The sequence below is a fragment of the Leptidea sinapis genome, chromosome 44 (genome assembly GCF_905404315.1).
Source record: "Leptidea sinapis chromosome 44, ilLepSina1.1, whole genome shotgun sequence".
In the NCBI taxonomy this organism is placed as follows: Eukaryota; Metazoa; Arthropoda; class Insecta; order Lepidoptera; family Pieridae; genus Leptidea; species Leptidea sinapis.
This window is the reverse complement of record NC_066308.1, coordinates 7,530,472-7,542,849: the sequence shown is the minus strand read 5'-3', so window position 1 is coordinate 7,542,849 and position 12,378 is coordinate 7,530,472. Positions and strand designations below refer to the sequence as shown.

At 34.6% G+C, this 12,378-nt stretch overlaps 1 protein-coding gene across 1 annotated transcript in view; it reads left to right on the top strand.

Annotated features, from left to right (window-relative positions):
• The first annotated feature begins 681 nt into the window (after window positions 1-681).
• The window catches only part of LOC126977255 (uncharacterized), a 258,799-nt gene continuing 247,102 nt past the window's right edge, over window positions 682-12,378 (top strand). Inside the window, exon 1 of the mRNA XM_050825993.1 lies at window positions 682-822. The gene's annotated coding sequence lies outside the window, so the exon portion shown is untranslated. The remainder of the gene's footprint in view (window positions 823-12,378) is intronic.

The window sequence follows — 12,378 nt, the reverse complement described above, 5'->3', positions numbered from 1 at the left end:
ATTTAAATTTCAACCGTTATCTTTTGAACCAAAGCGTGTTTTCTAGTTTTTCAAACAATTTTTATTTTATTTAATCTTATTTGTTGAAACATATTTTTAATCTTATAAGTATATAAAATTCTCGTGTCCCGGTGTTTGTTACCAAACTCCTCTGAAACGGCTAAAACATTTTTTTTTGAATTTTGTATGTATATAGGGCAGGTCTGAGAATCGAAAAAACATCTATTTTTCATACCTATAAATGATAAGTGTCCATGCGCCCACCCCTTAATATTTTTTTTTAATTTTTATAAATAAAAACATACTTACAACTTCAAATTTTCACCCGTCTCACACATATTTTTTATCGGAATTTTAATAATATTCTATTCCATCCATCATAAACAATAGAGTTGCAAGATGGCAATCGATTATAATAATTATTGTAGTACGATACATTTTAAGTACTATATATTTGGTAGGTCTGAGAAACGGATCTATTTATTGAATTATTTTTATTACTTTATATGGCAATACAACGTTTGATGGGTCAGCTAGTATTATTTATTGTAATATTTGTGAAATAAAGTTATGATTATTATAAAATAACCCTTTTTTGGATATTACTGATGTTTTCTGTGTCACCTACATAGCTGCGTGAACCGCGGACGGACAGGTGCGCATGCGCAAACCAGCGGCACTCATTGCGCCGCTCACACGCGTAGTCGCTCATCTATAGCACCTTTTAATCGATTATCGACCTTAAGTGTGTGTGCAATTTGTGTGAATTTTCAGTGAAGTGAATTAATTGTGCGTGTTTTGAGGTTTTTTCCTATTTTGACAGTAAGTTTATTTGTATATGTTAATTATAAATTTATTGATCTAATAACCATATTATACCAAATATACATGCGGCAAAAGTCGGAAATATTATTTAAAGGTTTAAGTATTAGGGATTACACCTCTTATAATATTAGCATGTTTACCAAAGTTAAATCTTCATATATATAATTCTTCTTTACGTGTGTTGACAGTGAACTCCTACTAAACGGCTGGACCGATTTGAATGAAATTTTCTGTGTGTTTTCATGTGGATTAGAGGATGGTTTAGATTCACAGTCGAACTAATTTCTAAATGGCTGGACCAATTTTGATGGTCATATGGTCATATGGACCAATAAATTACGTTAATAATTATACGTTTTAATTTTTTAAAAAATGTGATCTAACAGCCCACAGTAATTTATAATAAAAAATATAAATTTCTTTGATTCGTCAGTTGAAATACAAAATGTTTTTAACGCCTGCAATAATAAAAGTTTCTATTGACGAATAGACCGCTTTATTGAATAATAATAAGATACTTATATTGAATATCGTTACTCTTATAAATTAAAGGTAATGATATAAAAACAAACTAACGGTTCCATAATATATTAAGAACTTAGGGGAATATTTTTATGCTCTAGGTATACATTGCTGACCTAAAAAGGTTTGCAGCTCTGGCGTTAAGAGCGTAGCCAGCGATAACCACTTGCCATCTTTAAATAGTAACCCATATTATTTTAATTTTTGTACAATATAATAATTACTGATAAAAATAAAATTAACATGCAAAATATTGATGTTAAATAATATTATCGTTGCAAGCACTCATGATGAAAGGGATTCAATTACACGCGAGCTTGCGTAAGACGCATCATACGAGTATAGGGAATTGACACAAGCCAGGTGTGAGTAATATTATTTCACAAACAGTTCGGTACCAAAGTAGATAAAATTATTAATAATTAATAGCATGCATATCTGACTCGAATGGGACGGATGACTGAAAATTCGGATGCGCAACCACAGTGCCTAAAGTTGAAGGTTTTTAACCAGTGTGTATTGCCATTGATGACTTACGGTACACAAACGTGGTCGCTAACTTTGGGTCTGATAAGAGGCCTAAGGATCGCTCAGAGAGTGATGGAGAGGGCTATGCTCGGAGTTTTCCTGCGTGATCGAATCTGACGAGATCTGTAGGAGAACCAAAGTCATCGATATAGCCCAAATGATTGTGAAACTGAAGTGGCAGTGGGCAGGGCACATAGCTCGAAGGACAGATGGCCGTTGGGGCAGGAAAGTTCTCGAATGGCGACCATGTACCGGAAGACGCAATGTTGGTACCTAGGTCCTCCATAAGATGGACAGATGATCTGGTCAAGGTCATCGGAATACGTTGGATGAGGGCAGCGCAGGATAGATCGTCATGGTGATCTTTGGAGGTGGAGGATGGAGGTCTTTGTGTAGCAGTGGATGTCTTCCAGCTGATATGAACAGGCAGAGAGCGTTGTATTTCATTACGAGGCTTAATACTTTTGTGCTACGAAACTTCTTAAAGTACACTCACTAGTGGAAGCTCCTTTGCACAGGATATCGGCTAGATTATGGGTACCACAACGACGTCAATTTCTACCGTGGAGCAGTCAATACTGTATATATGTATATGTAATATTGTATTTCGGTCTGAAGGCCGCCGTAGCTACTGAAATTACTGGGCAAATGAGACTTAACATCTTATTTCTCAGAATTTTTTGGGTTATTCAATAATCCTGAGCGGCCACTGCATTATAATGGACAGGGCGTATCAATTACCATCAGCTGAACGTCCTGCTCGTCTTGTCCATTATTATCATTAAAAAATACATTTTCTGTACACTTTCTGTTATTTAACCTAGAACTGTGGGAAATTGTGTTGGCTTCAGTATTATGAATATGTCCTGCTTGTCTCAAGCGTCCCATGTTATCATTGAATCTATAGTTTACATGACGCAGTACTTGGGAAAATGGAATGTCTCATAGATTATCCTGGGAAATTCATTTCACCGAAATATGGTTGCATCTTTACTATGATCTAATTTTATTCAAATTTCTCGTGTGTCAAAAGACTCGTCTGTCTCGTGCCAGAATTTGGCGAGTCGACATCAAAACTCACATTCAAATTCAAAAGAGCAAAAAATTCTCTTTGGTATTCGAAAATATGCTAATATTTGATAAATCAGTAAAAGGTAATGATTGAAATTTAAAATTAACATCAATTCCTGCCTTATATATAGATGAAAATATGATTATTTATACTAACAAAAACATTATTTTGCAAGTTGAATAATTATGGTATATTTTATCAAATTAATGTATTGTCATCGGTCCTCGATAAATCTACGAAGTTTTAACAAAAAAAAGTGGTTCTAAATCGTACCCGAATGAGTCGGTTACAAATAAATATACATACAGGTGAAGCTAATAAAAAGCGTGTAAAAAAACACAAAACAGATATTGTTGTGTTTCGTGAGTTATTAATTTATTATTTACCTTATTAAATCTAGTGATCTGTAGAATTGTTTAGTGGCTTAATTGGGTAGTGTAGACCTCTTTCATTATGGAACTCTAAATACATAATGTTAACAATATCAAATGTTAGATAACGTCTTTCGCTACTCCGGCGTCTTCGACTCGTTACGTTAGATCGGAAGTTATATTGATGTACTTACCTGCCTGAGAATCTGCATCATTACCTTCGTTCGATTTATCTTTGTGGCGGAGTTTTATGATGCTTTGACAGCGAGGCTTTTAGCAATACTTTCACCAGAGGTGAATGAATAATAGGAACTATATACTGAATATAGTTATGTGAATTATAAATGAGTTAATAGTTTGCAACAGAGACTTACAATATGTTATACGAGAGAGAAGAATATCTGTAACGGAGATGCAGCAAGATAAAAAGGTGAGAGAATCTATTGTAACCGATTACGATTGAGAGGTCTTAAAAGTCAGCCACGGTTAGCATTAACTTCTTAGTATTTTGAATATTATACCACTAGGTAATGCACACATTCATAAATCAAAATTTATCGGGCTGCCAATTCATCTTTACGCTTATATATTTTTTTTAAATAACCACACTACATCCATCATTACAGGCTTAACCTAATGCCACAGAGTAGAATAAATAAAGTTATAACAATACTATCATTGAAAAACATATTTCGTAAAAGAAAAACTTAATTACCTAGATTACCCTAATTGAATACAAGCTATACAATACGCAGCTCTAGTGAGTTCAGTCATCGAACAAGAGAACAGGTCTAAGTGTTCGGACATTGCGTTGAGCACCCGCTGCTGAAGGTTGGTGCGTGCACGAGGCACCACCAGCAGCGGTGGTCGCCGCCGCCGTCCTACGTACTCGTCAGGGACACACAGCAGTACTGACTCCAGGAGCCTAGGACTGTGTATCTTACCTCTAATTACTTTTAGTAAATAAAAGTAGCTAAAGCGACTTCTCTTCTAACCTCAATTTTGTAATAACCCACCATGCCTAACAGAAACAAAGTAGGATACAATAATGGGCAGCCCGGATATACCCCAAACTATATCTAAGTCCATGACTTGTAACGTATTTAAGGAAATATGTATATCTTTGGATGTTCTGTGGACAAGCACCACTATCGTATAAAGAGTAAATATCTGGACGACCGAGCCTTGCTCGGATTCTTAAGAATGTACAAAACTTGAACAAAAAAAAATCTGGATTAGAACCGGGGTCTTCTGCTTTCCGGATCACCCAATGTCCCATCTGAGCTATTATACTCTTGTATATAGTGTCGAAATTTACCTTTGTATTCTATTGTTATTTTAGCTGTTTCTCATTAAAACACGGATTAAGCTATATTTTTTTTAATTGAACCCTAACTAGATAGATTTATTACCCCCGAAATCCCCTGTATAATAAATTTTATGAAAATCGTTGGAGCCCTTTCCGAGATTCAGATTATATATACAAGAATTGCTCGTTTACAGATATAAGAGACTTGTTAGACTCAAACTTCTAGTAACGAATAGAGCTTTATCCTAGGTGATGTAATTTCATCCATATAAAACACGTCCGAGTTCAATCGGATCTGAAGCTGTTTTCGGAACAAATTCGGCTTCCGAGCTGTCAACCGAATCATTGGCCTTTGTTGGTCTGTCAGCCTTATCGGTATATTCTGTCAAATTAACAATTTTTTTTATAAGGGTATGGACAAAAGCGTCCATACTACTTGATGGTCTTTTTTAAGTACGAGTACTTTTGTTTTTAATGAAAATAAGGGATGAAACGAGCAGGAAGTTCAGCTGATGGTAATTGATACGCCCATTACAATTCAGTGCCGCTTGGGATACTTGAAAAACCCCAAAATTCTGAGCGGCACTACAACTGCGGTCGTCACCATGAGACATAAGATGTTAAGTCTCATTTGCCCAGTTATTTAACTAGCCACGGCGCCCTTCAGACCGAAACACAATAATGCGCCGGTAAATGAGGTACCCATAATCTAGCCGGCATCCTGTGCAAAGGTCCCACGGTAAAACTTAAATCAGTTGAGGGCATATTGTGGTTGATGGCAAAAATAGCAACTATAAATTAAATCCATAAGAAAATACTCGTGTTTGAAATCTTCAGTTCACAACGTCAGTGATATTCTTCGTCGACCAATGACGTTCTATACATATAGAACGTCATTGTCGTTGACTGTTCTCTGTTAAAACAAGACATCAGAACAACATAAACTGCAAAATATTTTTTTCCTCCTGCCCAAAGAACTGGGCATCTACCCTTATGATTTGTATGATGATCAAAGAAATCATAAAGGTACCAATATTTACATTAAAATTATAACAGATTTTAGTAATCTTACTTGATAAGTGTCGTAATTTATAATGGTGTGAAATGAAATATTCACTGTCATAAATAAATTAATTTTATTTATCTATTTCTACCGTGAAGCAGTAATGTGTAAGCATTATTGTGTTTCGGTCTGAAGGTTGCCGTAGCTAGTGAAATTACTGTGCAAATGAGACTTAACATCTCATGTCTCAAGGTGACGAACGCAATTGTAGTGCCGCCCAGAATTTTTGGATTTTTCAAGAATCCTGAGCGGTTTTTCATTGTAACGGGCAGGACTTATCAAATACTATATATCAGCTGAAATATCAGCTGAACGTCCTGCTCGTCTCGTCCCTTACTGTCATAAAACAATATAATTCCTTATTAATTATGACTTCCACCTTTCCATAACTATTTCCACCGTAGAAAGTGACTATCTGTGTGCATAAATTTTATGGCGTTAGGCTCGTAAATTTATTGTCAATGTCTCTTTATGGCTGTTTGAGCTAGTATTAAGTTTTTCACACCTAAAAGTATGCACAGTAGGACCATCATAGGTTCCCCACCTATGATGGTCCTACTGTGCATACTTTTAAGGCTGGGGACAGAGCCAATGGCCTTGAGGAATTGAGCCGAGCTAGGTTACCTCTCTCGCACAAGATCGCCATAGTTTTAATTCAGAATTAGAAGCAATTTTAATTTGTTACAAACATAATACAAATTTCTTTACAAATAAAGCATTATTTTGTCATGTTATATATATAGTATTGGTAAATCATTTTTCATACAATTTTTATCTAGATTGAATGATGTAAAAGTTAGTACTTTCGTGATTATTTTCTCAAGGTCTATAAAAGATAGAAATGTAAAAACAATAATTTTCTTCTCAGAGTATGAAGGCATATCATTATTTTTTTTTTAATATAAAAGCTTATATAAACAGTTATGAAATGGTTTCAATTATGCGCAAATTTTGGCGATTTCGTGGGATAGCGGCTTTAAATATAATATAACTAAATAAATGATAAAAAATACACATTTGTTATACCCGTAGCATTTAACTATTCATTTTATTACAAGAAAAAACATCAGAAAAACCCGTTTTTAAACCGACGGTATTAACTCTAAAGTTAAAAACTCTAAACAAACATGACCTCTAAACGAAATCCGCCTTATGTCACGCAGATTTATATATTATGTGATAAAAACCAGCATAGTATATATATATATATATATGTTACATGATATTTATCGGTATTGGGTTAAAGTCAAACTGTGATGAGTCATTTTATAACCTGACCACTATTAACTAAAATCCAAGGTTATTACAGAAATAAATTAATATTTCAATACTCGATGGGTGAATATGTGATTGTGTAAAAACAATTCATTATCACAGCCTGTGTTTGATTTTAAACTGTAAAATTTTCATGACAAGTGAGTAAATTAGGTAAATGTTCATATCAGCTGAAAGTCCTGCTCGTCTCGTATTGGAGTGTCTGTTTTTAATAATGAAATAACCGTTTTTTACTACATGTATATGAATATATATATGCGGTACATACACCAAAATATTTTTTTTTACAAATTTTGTCTGTCTGTCTGTCTGTTTGTTCCGGCTAATCTCTGAAATGGCTGGACCAATTTTGACGGGATTTTTATTGGCAGGTAGCTTATGTAATAAGGAGTAACTTAGGCTACGTCTATTATGGAAAAATTCTTTTAATATTAAAGGTAAAGGTTTGCATAAGAGGTGTATTATATTACATTTTAAGTTATTTGTTACTTTTCAGTTTTTGATGTCAGTTTTTTTAAAACTAGACCTGACAGATGTTGTTCTGTAAATAAAAAAAAAATATGATATAAGTGTTTGGGAAAAATGTAGTCTTAAGCGTAAGTGTAATCTTAATTAGTTAAAAATGAAACAAAAACGTATTACTGAATGATCATACCCTTCAAATACCGGTTCTTGTTTGTAGTGAGCGAGATTGTGTGGGGGACAGTAATATCGCATCAAACAATTATATGGAGTTAAAGAGTGAAATATCTAACTTGTTTAAAATTATATGGAATAATATCGTATTTGCGTAAACAGCTTTTTAAAGTATTAAAATGGATATAGTATGTTATTCTTAAGAGGTACACCTGTTTAAGATACACAATTGCACAATACATTATTTTGTAATATCGGGCTTAGACAGCGTTTTCATTTAAAGCTCCCAGATGGCTCACTTTTTTCCGACACCTTCAACATACAGGGGCGTGCATATCATATAGGCAATTAAGCAGTGCCTAACTCGTTATGAGCCTAAATAAATATAGCACTAGTGTTAAAGTTAATTTACTACCTATTGTAGGCATAGCGTTTCATACAACTTATGTCGAAGTGTCGGACTAAAGCACAACTATATAAAACTTGTTAGATCTGATGTGCCTATCTTGCTAAAAAACTAATGCACGCCCCTGCCAACATATATCTTATCAAATTATATACGAAAACCTTCATCGAGAACCACGCTATCCATTGGTGAAACCAGCATTGACATTGGCGCTGTAGTTTTGAGTTTATCGCGAACAGATATTCAGACAGACGCGACGGAGGACTTTGTTTTATAATATTATGTAGTGATAGTAAATTAAACTCTCCCTTAGGTCAATGAGTGTATAAAACAATTTTGAAATTGCAACAAGCACGATTTATTTACATTTTGTGGAAAAACAATTAGAATAACGTATTCCAATTAGTACCCAGGTTTCTTACTAATTGGAGATATTCCATACAGCTATATAGGTAAATTAAAATAAGCAATTCCCCTTTAGATAATTTATACGTCTAGATAGAGTATCTTGCTGTCAGACAACCGATGCAAACAGACCAGGAATATTAGTATAGTGTACGTGACAAGCTACGTCTTACACTCGCGATTTGTATGACACTGGGTTAGTGTGCGTGAAACTCTCAAACTTGAGGTTATATCATATTTTTTCGACGTTTTCACAGCTGTCATAGTCTATCTAGACGTATAACGGCCGTTTCCAATATTCTATCTCTTACTTGAGATAAAAATCGCAACTATCGTTGACTTTGCTGTCCCAATAAACTTATCGACGGTAACTCACCTTATCCATACACGCTGTCTGCCAATCGGACGACGTATGATTACCAGCGCTAAAGGTTTGAATGGAAATTTGCAAGTTACGCGTCCCAATATAAGGCGATAAGAATGACTTATCGGGTACATTGGGACAGCTTCAGATTATTTACAGCTAATTACTGACAGTAGAAGGTAGTAATTTATCTCTATCTGTAGATAATATTGGGAACGGTCGATGATCTCATCAATACCCCGCCAATTTTATCTAGATTCTTTTCTATGTTAATATACCACCCGGAAAGTGAACCAAGAACACAAATAAGTTATTTTGACAAATTCGTTATTCTGTATTTATAAATCCCGATTGCTTTAATCAATTTGTTATATTTGAAGTGATAGCCCCCACTTCTATACATATTAAATTTGTAACTAAAATTTATGGGTGGGTTCCATCCGAGCGCTCTTTCCAACTGAAACAAACGTTCGAGTACGCATGGGTCGTAAATTTTCGCACATTTTGTTTAACTTTCGAGTCGCGCATCGTTCATAAATTTTGGTTACAAATTAAATTTGTGTAATGATTATTTTCTCAATTATGAATATTTACACCCAAATACAGTACAGGTATATTCATTTAAAACTTATAAAAATAATTCATACATCAAACAGTTGTACATCGCAAAGACTTTGTCTAATTGAAATATGATAATGGCACGTCATAACAAGAGTCTAACCACATTTAAATATTGATTCACACTTGTGAAATCTATGAGTCTGAGACCCGCCAAGACCCGCCTTGAATCAACAGTAGGCTGAGATTTCTTGTTAGAAATCAAGGCTAAGCTAACAAGCGATTCGACAAACATTTCGAGATTTGAAACTAATAACACAGATACTATGTTGAGTTGATTTGAATGTAATACTTTAAAATAAGCAAATTATGAAAAAATATTTTTTCTGACGTGCCGAGCAAGAAGCAAAATGTTTGTAAGAATTGAATAATGACCCAAGATTTACCAGCGGGAGGCTTTACAAACGATTGCGAAACTGAAGTGGCTGTGGGCAGGGCACATAGTTCGACGGACAGATGGCCATTGGGGCAGTAAAGTCCTCGAATGGCGACCACGTACCGGAAGACGCAATGTTGGTAGGCCCCCCCACAAAATGGACCGATGATCTGTTCAAGATCGCCGGTTTTTTTTAAATGAAAATAAGGAACGAGACGAGCAGGACGTTCAGCTGATGGTAATTGATACGCCCTGCCCATTACAATGCAGTGCCGCTCAGGATTCATGAAAATCCCAAAAACTCTGAGTGGCGCTACAACAGCGCTCGTCACCTTGAGTCATAAGATGTTAAGTCTCATTTGCCCAGTAATTTCACTAGCTACGGCGCCCTTCAGACCGAAACACAGTAATGGCTACACATTACTGCTTCACGGCAGAAATAGACGCCGTTGTGGTACCCATAATGTAGCCGGCATCCTGTGCAAAGGAGCCTCCCACTGGTAAAATATTACTGGAATACGTTGGATGAGGGCAGCGCTAGACCGATCGTCGTAGAAATCTTTGGGGGAGGCCTTTGTCTAGCAGTGGACGTCTTCCGGCTGATGATTATGGTGGCTGTTCACAGGATACCGAGGCTGGGTATAGTAGCACCATTTTCTGCTATCAGTATGCACTGTGCAAGTTTTTTTTTAGTTTCCTTTTAAAGGGCGTTGTATTTAGTGAAATTACTCGGCTAATGAGGCTTACACCTTATGCCTCAAAGTAACAAACGCGATTGCGTTGACACTAAAATTTTTGGCGTGAGTAGCACTGCATTGAAATGTGTGAACGATATCACTTATGTCAAATAATGGCGGATGCCGGCTAGATTTTGGGTACCACAACGGCGCCTATTTCTGCCGTGAAGCAGTAATGTGCGAGCATTATTGTGTTTCGGTCTGAAGGGCGCCGTAGCTAGTGAAATTACTGGGCAAATGAGACTTGACATCTAATGTCTCAAGGTGACGAGCGCAATTGCAGTGCCGCTCAGAACTTTTGGGTTTTTCAATAATCCTGAGCGGTACTGCATTGTAATGGGCAGAGCGTATCAATTACCATCAACTCAACGTCCTGCTCATCTCGTCCCTTATTTTAATAAATAAAAATGTACGTCTCGTCAATTCTTTCCATAAAAACAGCTTCAAATGTTAAAATTAAAGTTCAAAGTCATATAAACTTTATTCAATTAGGCTAAAACTAAGCGCTTTTGAATCATCACTACAAATATTTCTTTTAAATTACTGAATTTACCATAATTATGTTCGTAAAAAGTTGAGTTCGCAGAATATATTATATGAAACTCAACGGCTACTCTTTTAATCAAATAGAATATTTTACAATTAGTAACTTACAAACTAATCCGTTCAGCATCCAATGTATGAATCGTGTTTAAATAATTATTTCACAAAATTAAAAGATATGTAGGTAAGTATGATAATTGGGATAACTTAATTCGAAAAAGGTACTCAACAATTTCAAAGAATGCTATAACTTATATTCTATTAAGTTTTTATGTCTCACGTAGTACCTGGATCATGTGTTGGTCGAGATTTGACCATAATACATTTAATTTTAAGTTTGAACTTTCTTAAGGTTTATTTGTCAAATACCTAAGATGTATGTGTGTGTATGTTGTGTGTCATTCAAGCAGTAGTGTGTGAAATATTTATTTTAAAAATTTTTATTGTATTAATAAAGCATATTATTTAAAAAAATTGCTTTATGCATTTCTTCTCCATATAAAATTTAACTATGTTAAGTTTCACGGTCATCTGTTCGCGCAATTTTTAATAGAATCCTTTTATTAAAAATTACGCGATTAGTACATAGTTTTCGCTTTACCTATAAATATAATATAGATATTTTATTGGAAAATATATTCATGAAACCCAAAAATGTTATCAACAAAAAGTGAGTCATTCATGAATACCTTTTTACATGCTTTTTGTTAGCTTCACCTGTATGTTTGATTGTTTGTAACCGACTCGTGATTTTGACTCCATTTCGTTCAAACTTCGTATATTTATCGAGGACCGATGACAATACATTAATTTGATAAAAAGTAGGAAATATATAGTTCTATTTGCTAGTTCGGTTTTCTATAGGAAGCGTATTTATTAGTTTTTTAAACTACTTTTTTATTCTAATTAAATCACAAACACGTATGGGTCAAAACTTGTTGGATTATAATAATATGATGACCCACAGAACGAAACAGATCAAGCCAATAAAAAGTTTATTTTCATGATTATTTTATTATTATTTACTGTTTCTAGAAACTTCAACACAAGAATTCTTAAAAAGCTGTATTTTAAAATAATATAAATTATATTTATGTTCTCTTGTGTTGTGTTATATTTCGTTGAATTTTCTTTCGTCTGGAATCCTGCTCTGACATACAAAAGTACAGTGTGTTGCGTAACATCCATCGAAAGTGATCAAAGAGATGTACTTGGTACCGTCAACACAATAAAAACGTAGTGTCTATATTTATAATTTCTATCTGATAACAATAATAGTAATGTTACAATTATGCAATTATATACTATTTGACTTTCACTTTCATTTT